This window comes from Corvus moneduloides, chromosome 4, assembly GCF_009650955.1.
Source record: "Corvus moneduloides isolate bCorMon1 chromosome 4, bCorMon1.pri, whole genome shotgun sequence".
Taxonomy (NCBI): domain Eukaryota; kingdom Metazoa; phylum Chordata; class Aves; order Passeriformes; family Corvidae; genus Corvus; species Corvus moneduloides.
In genome coordinates, this window is record NC_045479.1 from 35,656,629 (window position 1) to 35,670,438 (window position 13,810).

General features: G+C 37.3%; 1 protein-coding gene across 6 annotated transcripts in view; it reads right to left on the reverse strand.

Moving 5' to 3' along the window:
• Positions 1–13,810, reverse strand: part of SYT1 (synaptotagmin 1) — a 338,128-nt gene that overhangs the window by 55,566 nt on the left and 268,752 nt on the right. The window lies entirely within an intron of this gene.

Genomic DNA, 13,810 nt, shown 5'->3' on the forward strand with positions numbered 1-13,810 from the left:
GATCACACCGGGGAAGGGCAGTACTGGTTTGTTGAGCACCCTTTTGTTTTCCTTTAAACGTGAAATTTTATTGCTACCACAGCTAACATTACCAGCTGCAAAGGCATTGCATTTTTGATAAATACATGGTTAAAGAACACAGCAGAAAACTTCAAACCTGTAATAGGTATAATCACGAAAGAATCTTTTTCTCTTATATTTGCAAATCAGGGTCCAGATGACCCCACAGCATGAAGATGATTCAGTCACAATTAGGCAAAGGAGTGGGAAGTGAGCAAGAAGCTCTTAGAACTCAGTTTGCAGAAGTAGGCCAGAAATAGATGGTGCAGCAGGGAAAGATAAGGAAGAGGAAGAAAAGCTGGAGCTAGCATGTCAGCCCTTATGGCACTTTTGGAGACTGTTACATGAATATGTATACACACCAAGTACCACTGTATCCCAAAAGTCTGTGCACTACTTTTGGGATAAAACACCAAGAGCAAATAGGAGAGGCAGAGCTCTCCCAACCCTTTCAGTCAAAAGGCTCATTGCAGACTTGCAATTCAGACATTGCAGACCTGTTTCAGACTTGCAAAATATTATCTATACATCCAGTCAATATAAACCTAAGGGCTTTAACAACTATACCATTAACCTGACAAGCAGAGTAATTCCTTTGCTGTCTAAAAGAATTTCATGCCCATGAACATAACAGCCAAGCAGGAAGTAAATAGGTGCTAGAAGCCCCTGGAGAGAAGGCAGAACCATCTTCATCATTGTACCTACTTCAACTTAAAAGAAAATATTTTAAAAACAATAAAATACGAACAGACAAGTGCCCTAGTGCACGGCTCCTTACTCAAGGATCAGTCTGTATTTTGTCTTACAAAATGGAAATACAGAATGTCCAATCAAATCTCTCCCTGTTTGCTTTTACTAACTTTTTCTTTTAGAAGAGTCTTCATAGTAACACCCGGGTTACACCCTCTTCAAATGTGCACACTTGGTCATAAAAGGAAGCCCCGGATAATGTATGTGCAGTTACAAGCCATGTAACAAGTAAATGAAGCAGCAAAGTGAAACAGGTTATAGCATGAGACCTTTGAAGAAACATAATTTTTGAGGCAAAGGTACAGAGGGCTCACTTTGGACCCTGTAGAAAAGGGACTAGCAGTGATAACAGGCTAAAGAAGAGATGGAAAAGAGACTGGTATTAGGCGAAGAGAAAACAGAAATAAAAGCAAAGGTCCATGAGGCAAATTTTAAAGGGGAGAAGTTCTGAGGCAGACAGGGAATAATCTTTCAAATGAAGTGAATTTATTTAAGTGGGAGGTGGTATCTGTAGGCATACAGTCATGCTATAAAGTGTGAGGAAGAACCAAAAGAAAGGGTTTAATTGCACATTCCTTTTGACTGATTTCCTTACCACAGTCCTACTTTGACTCGTTGTGATACAACTTTTTTATGCCACCACTACTTTTTACCTTTGCTTAAAGGGAACAGACCTATCAGGATCTTTCTTTGGAAAGAAAAAAAAATCTACTTCTTTTTCCTTCCTTCCCGCCAGCCCCCTCTGAACAGCAGTAATAGAAACAGAAATTCATGATACATCTCTATCCTCTTATTGCAATATATATATATATATATATAAAAGAAGGGGATTGCATTTCTTTTGACTGCCATAGCTATGAAATATTCCCCAACACAATGGTAAACTGGACTTGAAAGCAATTTGGGCCATAAATTTGAAGCAGCCAATGTTATTAAAAAATTAACAAACTAGGTTTTGTCAGCTTCCTCCTTTTAGTCCTTACTACATTTTTAACTATTTCGAGAGAGTACTTCAATTACTGCTTTCTAAAAAGCAGAGAAAATGGAAAGAGAAAACACTGAAGAATTTCTTCAATAAATGAGAAAGGGAGGAATGAATGAAAAGAATCATATATGGCTGAACATCACGGCCTGGTTTTCTATAATTCTTTGCCTACTCAAAAATGCTTGCAGCTGGCTGCTCTGCTTTAATGATTCCATGTCCCTCTGTTTTGCCACTTGGCTTCTCCTCAGCTCCTGCCTGATCATATTTCTAAATGTCACTCATGTCTATGCAGTCCAGTGCACAAAACAAAATTAATTTAACTGAATGGCACACTAATATTATTACTTTTGACAGCATGGAAAACTTATTAACTACAGTATATCACAAGGCTAGTCTTCTAGTGAGTAGTTTAAGTACAACATTGAAAGGAAATGTAATACATTTGAAAGGTTTTTTTCTTGGCTTATCAGACACTGTGAGAAGTCAAATCACAAAGCTTTTCTCTAATTATTAGAATATTATATATACACTGCAGTCACTTTAGAAAAAGTCATTATCCTCCTGTGATAGGTTAATAGGAAATCCACACTACATACCCTTGCTTGATTTGAAAATTCCTGTAGTAAGTACAAGCATCTTAACGCTCAGTTAATGTAGTGTCTACTACCAAGACTGTCTTAAGTTTCCAAAGGAGATTGAATAAAAAGCTTTAGACTATGAACTGGAATTACAGCACACATCCAAAAATATACAGGATCAGTGGACAGTAGAGAACTGCAATTAAGAATCAAAATAATTAGCAGTTTCTTACTTTTAAGATGTACAACTGCTTGTAGTACTGTACTAAAAACCTGGTACGAAGAGAGTCCTTGCTATAACAGCCACACATTATTGATTACCTCAAGACAGAACAAACAGATTTGAACAAACCAGTAAAAGTGGGAATAATTGGTATGATGGAATAATCATCTATGGCTGCTGGTAACGACTGCTGAAATTCATCAGATAGGGAAAGACTATCAGGCAAAACCAGTGCCTCCATTACTGAAGCCACACAGTATATTTCTATCTGTTTTACAAAAAACCATAAAGAGAAATTCAGTGGAATTCATGGATTACCTTCACAGGCAGCCATCTTCTTCCCTTTCCTGAAACTCTTAACAAACTACTAAGACATAAAGACCTTGCCACTCATACCAGTTTCAGCTACATCATAAATATCATAAATCATACATCATGTTGACTGATGTCCTCCTTTCTCTCCTCATTTGCTGCAGAGCAAGGAACTGCACACCAAGATGAAAAGGAACTGGATTTGCTAATGGGAAAACCACAGACAGCTGATCTAAGTTGAGAACTGATAGGTGAAGACTTAAAACAAGACAGTTCTCCACCTGTAATTTATCAAGGTGAATAAGCTTTCATGTAAAATTTCACACAAGCCAATGTCATCTTTTTTTTTCCATTCACTGCTTCTGTGCTACAAGCACAGATAGCATTAGAAGTCCCTTTCTCTATCATTACTTTTCATTTGGAAGGTTTTTCTCACATTGTCCTCTTTTACTGATTTTTGTACTGGAGATTTTTCAAGAGCATCAGAACTGCCTAAACATGAGGTGGGGTAAAAGATATGCAGCTGGAAAAGAGGCAAGCTGAAAACCCTCAGAAAAGTTCTTGTTTTAGTGCTCTGTAGTTTGAGGGAAGTCACAAATATGTAAAATACTCTCTCAGAAAATTTCAGTATTTTTGTCTTTGGTTCTACTTGAAATGAAGAAACTAATGCATGTCTCCTACTACAAGGCCTTGCATTACACGTCTTAAGTTCAGCACGTTAAATATTTGTGCTCAGTTCAAGACTGAAGTCCTTCAAACTAGTCCTACATATTCAAATCTATTGATTTTCCCTTACCAGGCTTATATCCACTTCTAAACTAAGCATTCAAACATTTATTTTTATTAAATTACTGAAAGATATTAACGTTGTTGAATAAATATGGAGTGGCAAACTCCTCTTTTGTTACTCTACTTCTCCTGACTATTTCACTTTAAAAAAGTCTCTTAACACATTCTTTAGGAAGGCAAGGCAGCTCATCAAAAGTCATCATAGCAATCAGTACCACACACTCGATTTTATTAATCTCTTCAGTAAAAAGAAAGAGTTCATTGCAGTTATCTAAAAATCTAGGAAAGAAGACTGCACTTATCATAAGAACTCTGGCTCAATGATGTTCATTTTTAATAAATCTTAGACCACAAGGGAAATAAGGCTGAAACACTGCTAATGTTATGCCCATCTTACTCAAAAAAGGCCAAATAGGATGAAGGTGTTATCTATCAGTCATTTGTCTTCTATCAAACCCAGATGAAACAAAAGAAGAATTCATAAGTTTGTATTAATGTTGATTTAAAGGATATAAAATATAATGAATGTGAAGTCACATTGCTTATGGAAAAAAAGGTCTTTTCAACTAAAACCAGATTCCCTCTTTGGTAAGATTGGAAATTTGCTTGATGAAAGAAGCACACAAATTCTTTTCTTTTTTCTGTTCAAGGTCTACTGCTGTTTTTATAGATGGGGAAGACATTTTACTGACAAAGGAGGCAGGTGATATAAAAACTATCATAACAATAAATAGTAATGCAATAGGTTGGTCAGAAAGGAAGTGCTTAATCAATTACCTGTAACCAGTCACAAAGAGGACATTTTCATACAGCCAAAAGCAAATTTTCTACATTCTAAGGCACAGAACTCAAGATGTTTTGTAAGTATCTTCTGAATCAGGAAGTATCTTACAAGTATCTTACAAGGCAAGTACTCTCCTGCTGAGGATTCAGGGTCAGAAGCTAACCATGAACTGCTAGTTAGTGTAATGCTGTGCAAAACAATCAACAGTAGACATGATCAGAAGAGGTTGGTGACTTTGTCTGCCTGGAAAAGAAATAAAGTATACTGCACACAGTTCTTGTGTACACATTAATTTTCTTTTTAGATGCTGAAAACTACAAAGAAGGTAAAAAGTCACGACTCTTACCGGAAAAACGAAAACCTGATTTTGAAAAACATAAAAGATTCATTTCTGCAGCTTTCTGAAAAGAGGATTGGATGTGACTTGATTACAGTGTAAAAGTACTGTAGAGAAGAGGAAGCATCATGTATTAAATGGCTTGAAACTACTGAAGAAGGGCATAACAAGAATCAGCAACAGAGTAGTATCCAGTAACATCCAAGTAACAAACGAAGTACCTGTTTTTTAACAGAGATAGAGTATTGCTGAAGCTATAAGGATGTGTATTTTCTTCATCTACTTAAAATCAGAAACTTTTCAAACTCTTTGGGTTTAAAGACCCTCTAAGAGGTTTTCCAGTGGAGGTGCAAAGCTGCCTATAACGAACCACTGGTCTACTCTCAGCAACCTTCCTCTTCGTATCCTTTGCCAGTAAGGTCCTCAAACAGATTTCTTTTTTTTTGGAAAGTCAGGATGCCATGAGGAAATCTGAGCTTTTGGAGCTTGCATTATCCCATGCAGCCAGGACAAAACGCCAAGGGCTGAGAATCAGCCCGTTTCTAGCTCCTTGCTCCAAAACCAAGCAAGGTCTAACTTTCAAGCTTGTAAGGGGGTTCCCTTGTGCCACCCTCCTCCCAGCTTGGTACTGGGAGAACACTACTAGCTCCAGGATGCTGCCTGTTTCCTAGACTGAGTTTGATTACAGGAGGTTCTTTGAAATGTTCCTTGAAGATCTAGAAGCCCTCCAGATTTAGGGAAAACAACACCACCTAATTTAGAGAAATGCCCAAATGAATTGATAGGAAATAGCACTATTTCTAAACAAAACAAAGTTTTTTTGAAATGGGAGACTTTTTTTAGAAAGAAAATTTTACTGTTAGCTAACACAAATGACCCACATGTCATAGAAAACTTGTCTGCTCTAAAACACCACCGAAAATTAATGTTTGTCCTGATAATTAATGTGAAAATCTGAGTCAGTAAAACCACTTTCAGCATAATACACTTCTAAATCTGGGCCGGGCATTAACTGACAGGGGATGTTAGCTGCAGACACTCCCACAGGGCACTCCCATAAAAATGAGCTGCTGCCAGTTTTGAAGCCCAGGCTCCACTCATCAACAAGAAATCCTCCTGTTAATTTTCACAGTTACTGAAGGAGATACAAAAACCAGAGATAAATAACTGGATTCCAGACAAACAGAAATAATTTAAGTAGCACCTAATATTAAGGATGAAATGGGAAGCTCAGGCACTGTCTGCCCATTGCCAGCCACAGCACTGAGAAGCTGCAGTGCCATGTTCTATACCAGTGGCATCAAAAGCAAGTTATAAACCCCACATAATGGTAATTGTACAGGGAATGCCTTGAGTCAGAATTTTATGACAAGCTCTTTGGCTAAGAAGAAGAGATTTGAACCCAAGATCAACCACAAGTGGAGAAAGGCACAGAGAAGGGTTCCCAAATTTAGTTGCCTTTGTCAGTGTTAGTGGAAGTTGCAGTTACCTCCTAATTCCTTTTCTGTTGTAGGGCGAATGCATGCAGCTGATCAAGCAGCAGTAATACCACTTTCAACTCTCTCACTGTTAGTTAGGAAACTTCTGCCTCTGACATTATTTCTGTAATTGTCATTGCAGACATAATTGTAAAGAAAAACATCTTGACCTCCATGTCACTGGATTCAGTTTCAGGTACAACTTCTATTCTACCTTTAGGCCAGCAGGAAGCACATACAGAACACATCTGGGTCCAAAAAGAGACCGGAAAAGGCTTTCATCTGCTCACTGATGACTGTAGCTCAAAGGGAGTTGTGTTCTGCTCTAATGATACAGCAGTAGTAATTCTGTTGCAGTGATCATACTACAGCCCTCTACAGAAAAAAATCATACTCTGAAAAGTCTGCTAATGGAAGGGACAAAACAACTACAGTACCTCTCCATTCCCTTAGTGAGTAAGCCACCCAGGCAGTCCCTGAGTGTTTCCCTAGTTATGATGGTAACAATCACAAAGTAAGCTGCAGAAGGCCACAGAAAAGGAAGAGGAGAGAAGTACAGGTGCACTAAACTCGCCCTGCTGCATTACCTGTAACACACTAACAACACATCAGCCACTGTGAGGGATTTCTTCGGCCTTTGGTAGAAGGGTGACTTATATGATACAACTGAACAGGAAACTGTATGACTGAGTTATTGCAGTCTATCATACATTTAGCCTAGAAATAAGATCTGGTAATACTACCTAAATTCATGTACTCTACCTCTGGAAACATTAGCATAAACTAAATAAAAGTCTTAACACCACTGAATTGAAAAGACAGTCTTATGTTCTGGATTCTAACTGTGATTAGGGTATTTGGTGCTAATTCCTGTCACAGGTACAATGCAAAGTGCTTCAGATTCCAGTTAAGCTCATTGTTGAACTAAAAGGAAACACAACAGGCTCTGAAAAGAGGTTAAATGGTTACTATGGTAATCTCTGACATGGTCTTAATCAGAGTTTAAAAGGTGACAGAGGAAAAAAAAAAAGTGTCTAATCCCTTTCTTTCTTGGACCACTATTCCTAAACCTTTGTCTCCCCTTTTCAAAAATTTATCTTTCTCTGATGCTTCTGGAAGCCAAAGTCTCCTAGTTCTACATGGAGTAGGCACAACAAAGCAAAGAGACTGGAGTGGCATGCAACTCCTCCTCAAGCTTCTAGTGAAAATGCTGTTGTCTTTGTGAGACCTGCTCTTCCCTTGTGACTGTAAAAATGCTGCTCTCTGTTCTGAAGGTCCTTCTGATGACACTGTATTTTGATACAGCTGTTTTACAGCTTCCCTTAGCTCCTGATCCTGACTTATAACAGCAATCAGATAACGATTTTTGTCACTGTTGGTTTGCAGAAGGAGGGAAGAAAGGGAAATAAGGTATTAGCCTGGACTACCACAAAGCTGCTGCCTAGAATCTCAGTGAGGTCATTTTTGCCTCTGGATTATGCATTCACTGATGCTGCTAGTGAGAAAAATAAGTAAGTACGTAAAAGTTCAGTTGGAGCACAATGCTGAACAATTCCACATATAGCACATTCTGTGGCCCTTTCACACTTGTCAGCTGATCCTACAGATCCATTTGCAATCTCTCCCAGAGTACAGAGCTTTATACTTAGGAGTACTCCACAATTATAATCTGTATTTCCTGGAATTCCTTCTGCAGTTTCCATCCAAAATATCTCTTAATACTTTAGCTTCAGATGAGTTTGATCCCTCTCAGTAACTTTCTCAAAACTCTACAAAAACACTATTCAGAACACTGCTTTCCAATTGCCATTTGGCTGTGTCTTTGAACTTTAAAATATCCTATGCTTGAGCAATAAAACCCCACACAATATCATTAAGATGTGGAGGCTGGGAATTGCCCACTGTTCCCTCCTTTGGCCTTGTAATTTTCTACACGATTCTTAGCAACACACTTTGTCTGAAACAAATATTATTATTATTTTGTGTATTATGGGTCATTAGAGGCTTAGCACCAAGTGTAGGATCCACTATTTCAGCACAGTTTAAACTCAAGATGCCCTTCTGCACTTGGAAGGAAAATGGTAATAAGAACGTTTTTGACAAATAAGCAATATATGTTTTTCTGATCTCAGAATGAATACTGTCCAGGAACAGAAAGGCCCAGAAGAGCCTGAATTTATCACTGAGCTTCTCCTTCTTTTATACTGTCCTCTGTATTTGAATTTAATATCTGTAAAGACAGACAGTCTGAGATGAATCAAGACAAGTTCCCTTTTGATTTCAAGTAAGTCAATTACATTCTTTTTATTATAACACAAGAATGTCTCTCGCCTCCTCAGGTGTCTCTTCCAGAGAGGGAGCTAAGAAATGAATACTTTGCAAAGGTATATAGTGGGATTGTCAGCACTTTGAGTATGAAAGGAGAGAAAAGAAATGCATAATTCTAATGAATTGAAACAGCACCCTAACAGCTCCAATTGAATCATATTGTTTTACCTTTAAAATTATTTTAGCATCTTCAATTTCAAGATGAAAACAACTAATTAACTGCTGAAGAATTTTAAAGCAGCTTTCTTATTCTCCAACTTGAGAGCCTGTTTTGCTACCTGTCTCAGTAAGAAATTCAGTTCCTTGGCAGGACAGATGCTGCACTTACGGTGCTAAACAGGCATTCATCATCCTCTGCTTACTGTATAAACTCTTCACAAAACCTGAAAATTAAAATGTCCTTAGATTCAACATTTTAAAATTTTAATGGGGTGTAAGAAGAAGTGAACTTAAGAAAATGTAAACACCATGAAGAAAACAAAGTGTTCCAATATAACATGCAGCTAAATAAAGGAGACCTTACATTTTAAAATTTGTCTGACACTCTGACAGCATCTCCATAGGGATAATGATACTTTCTTTTGCAAAGCACTGTGCTATCTGCAAAGCTGTAAAAGAACTAAGTGTTATTACCAGGGATGGGAAAGGCCTATTAGATCATCTGTCCATCTCTCATATAACTACAACAGAAAATAACAGTGATTTGCTGCTGTAATTTGACAGTGACTTTTGTAAAAATGTCCTTTCCTCTTAGAACTCTGCAAGTTTCAGTTCTAAAGAGTCAATAAGCTGGGTGGCTCACTAACTTTGTCAGTCTCCAACTTCTATGAAGTACACCAAGGTATTAAATAAACCCATTTCAGGCCCACTTTTCCACTTCCTTCCTTCACCTTTTATTTTTTGATAAGGAAGGAAAGAACAATCCTCATGAACAGCAGCCAAGCTTCACAGAACTGCTCTTTCACTCTCCAGCTGCAGAATGCTTGCCTCTCATCCCTTTCCAAGGCAGTACTGAAGCATCTCTCCCACTGGGGGTTGTGCATCATGTAGGAGTGACACTGGGGTTTTCCAGCAAACTTCCCACTCAGAAGCCTTGTATAAAACATACCCATCGTCACCCACAGTGGTATGAGCACGCATCCATCACGTAACCTAACCATGGTGGATGCCTGATCAGATAATGCGCAGAGTCTCATGTGATGGCAGTTGTGAAAGATCTGCAGAACTCTTGGTGGTGGATACTATCAGGTCAACAAAGATCCTTCTCCTTATCATGTAACACTCTGCTTCTCCACTGCTTTCAAGGGAAAGAATTGTTTCTGCTCTTCCTTATATTCCCTAAAATTTCTTGGCATGTTTGCTACAACAGGTTTTCAATTTAAGTGCCAATATAACAAAATGTCTGGAGGGAAATCAGCTGAAGTATTCAGAAGATGACTCTCAGTATGATTCACACTGCTGTGAGCAAAGAAGAGGTCTGTCTGGCCTTCTGTACTGGAGTGATAACAGATATTGGATGCAGTGTGTACTCAGATAAAGCTAATGGCAATGACATCTGGTAGATGACAGAGAGGAGCAAACTCCTGTGATCTGCTTTTTAACACTCTGTGCCCAAACCATTATATGTCAGACTTGGTAAAAGTGAATAACCTTTCAATATCTACCACTCCTCCCTCCCACACTCTCAGTCAAATGAGACTGAAGGACTACTAGACACAAGGACAGCAGAGCTAAAAGAAGCCAAGGAAAAAGGATTCAAGGTACGCAAGTCATTAGTAGTGGCCTCCTCAAAGTTTAGCAGTCATTGCACATTCCCAAAGCCCTCTCACAGTCTTAACAAATGCTCACATAAAGGCTTGTACCTTCAAAGTACTTCCAACATAAATATATTAATAAGACCTTTCCCAGAAGAGAATGCAGTGTCAGAGAGATGCCATTCAAATGGCTAGGCTGTGAGAGGTAGAGCTTAACATTATTTCATTAAACCTTCATCGTCTGTCTTCAATTCCAAACCCGTTTAGAAAAAAGGACAGAACGTACAGTGGAGCTTTATGAGAAAAAAAGAAGAATAACTGCTTGTAAAATTATTTTGCCCCCTATGATTGAAGTGTTAATTAAACTGTAATTCTGTGATATGCATCAACTGAATTTGACATAAACTAAAAATGAGATTTTTATATTCACTTGGATGTCATCTAGATAGTTCTCTTAAAGCGACTGGTAACAACTGCGACTGATTCATTTTGGTATACATCTTGTCTAGGGGTCATAATTAAAAAATTAAGGATATTTTGGCAACTTACAATTAATTTCAAACATATTTAGAATTATAATTAGCACTAGGTTGCTGAGAACTGACAAACTCGCCTAAGTGTTGTAAGGGCAAGAAAGGAAATAAAGCCTGTCATTCTTCAAATATTGCAAATCTCATGCAGATGTGCTTTTTAAGGACAAATTCATTACACAATTACAAGAAAGGAAATAAAGCCTGTCATTCTTCAAATATTGCAAATCTCATGCAGATGTGCTTTTTAAGGACAAATTCATTACACAATTACAACGTGTAATGTCTACAAAAGATTTTTTGTTAGCAATAGAATTACACCTGTCATAAATTTTTGGATGAAATCCAGTCACTTAGATTTTAATTTGTTATTTTAGTAAGGTAGACCACCATATCATGTTCATGATCACTACCAAGAGACAAACATACATCTGCTGCTAGACATCTGGTATAGGTAAATCATGTTAGCCTTCATATGCTGTATTTGCTAATTCTGAAACCAGGGTACTTCTTGATTGCAGCTATATCTGCCATGAATTCTGCAACATCTGCTGTGTCAGATGATAATCCCTTAATGCAGATAGGCTCTCTCCCATCCCTACTTATTATCACTTAAAATATACTAGAGTTTGCTTGGAATCTTTGCTGTGGAGCAGGGACTGGAACATCAAAGACAGTAAGGTACTTGAATCAAATATGGAATATGAATGACATTTCATGTGAAACATAACTCCCAAACTGCTGACAGGTGCACCTCTCTTGTTTCTTGGTAGAGATTTCTCCTCCAAATTGGGCTAAGCAATTATTTGAATCTGCCTCAACATATATATTACAGAAGCAGAGATTCCATAAAGGAGCAGAAGTAAGTGAAGATTGTTTGGATTAAATACACTTGGCTAGGGAGTAAGTGGCTTTTGTAGGATCACTTTTTATTTGTACAGTGAGCTAATGAGCTGTTATAGACCAGCTACACATAGTATATAGAAAACTAAGATTAAAAAGTCTCCATATAACACAAGTTATTCTATTTCTCCATATTGACTGGATACCTTGCATACTTGAGCATCAAAATGCAAAAATAAAACAGGAGATCTCCTATAGTATGAAAAAATATTTAAGAAGTTGGTGTAATCAGAGTTTTTCACTATGTTTTCATAGGATCATATTGCCTAGCTCCTTATAAATAAAATAGCCATACTTTGGTAGCAACTTCAAAAAGGTTCCATCAAAAAAGTATAAAAATAACACTGGTTTTCCTGCATATACACTACCTGAAATTTGAAGAAAGGTGACAGCAACCTAGATTTTGTCTCTACAGCAAACTATTCAAAGCTCCTGCAATACTCTTTTAATATCCAAATACTTCCAGAATTATTTATTTAAATTACCTCCCTCTGTTTTAATAAATGGTATTTTCCAAGTCAGAATGCATTTCGGGAAGTAGCTCACACGCTCAATATCTGTCTCAAGCAATGTTTTTATCATGTTGTATTAGTAGGGTATGAACTTTATGAAAGCAACCAAGCGAATGAGTCAGGTCTTACTGTGGATGTTCCCTAGAACACTTAAGAAGCAACTTTCTGTGCAGTGAGGCAGATGAAACCCCACACTTACAGACAATGTGTTATCTGTAAGCTGCATATAGGGGTATCATTGTTTATGTTCTAAAAGCTTGAAGTTATACTACAAAGGCAAAGTGTCAACTCCTTTTTGCATAGTGTTTGTCTTATTTTATGTATTTTGAAACAGAAAAGCATGAAACACTTTGAAATCACACAGTACTTTTTTTACACAATAGTGTAATAAAAGACCAATTTGTTAATTAATAAATTTTGTAAGGATTAATACACTCCAATTTCACATTTCCAGCTTTCTGATATGCTGAGCACTTAAAAGAACAGGGTCCTTGAACTACAAACTTCCTTTTTCTCTTTTTTTCATTTTCATATTTAGCTCTAAGAGTGGAAGAATAATGCCCCATATAGCAAGGGTACTGATGTCACCTGCAGAAAGAGAGCCCTGCAAATATTGCCACTATGAAACAATGCCATGCAGAACAGTCTCAATAATCAATAAGCAGTTGAAAAAAGCCATCTGAAAATACAGTCTTTAAAAACAAACACTCAAAAATGCAAGACTGAAATCCATCGTTTTTGAAATTCTGAGAAGGCTGCATGGGTCTGCATCTGCTGCTGTTTTTGCCACTTTTAGTCTAAATCAATACTCAGGTTTTCATCACTTGTGAGAAGGAAAGATTTCATGCAGCGATTGTCCCTTTAATTACAGAAACTAAGGTTTGAATCCAAAGCAGTTTATTAGTCGAATTAGACAAAGAGAAACTCAGACTCATGATTCCTTCTCCTCCCACCAGAGAATTAAAGCATGTTATGCACTCTGAGTGGGCAAGTACTGTGTATCAATCAAAAGGAAAAAGAATGTAAAAATGAGTACAAAATGGTCTTATAATAAGCAAAAAGTTGGATGTATCAGTATGAACAATCTCACAGGATGCACAATCTGGTGATGAAATATTTCCAAGAAGTGTCTTGTGTACATGTAAGCACTATACCTAATAAATAATGAATCCAAGGGATGTTGACAATGAGAGGAAAATACAAAAAGTGATAAATATTTGAGTAAGATGCCATTCCAAGGTTTTTGTAAAATTCGTAATTCTAATCAAAGAATATTATTGAATAGCAGTTCAATAGAACCATTATCATCATGCACAGTAAGATGTCTTGAGATGCAAACCCCGAGAATCACCAAGAAACCTAAATGCACACCACTTACAATGCAAATGAAAATTCTATGTACCCAAAATGCACCAATTCAAGAAAAAGTCACACTCATGAAAACATTTTTAGTATGTTGTATAAAGTATCAAAAAGATTGATTGAAT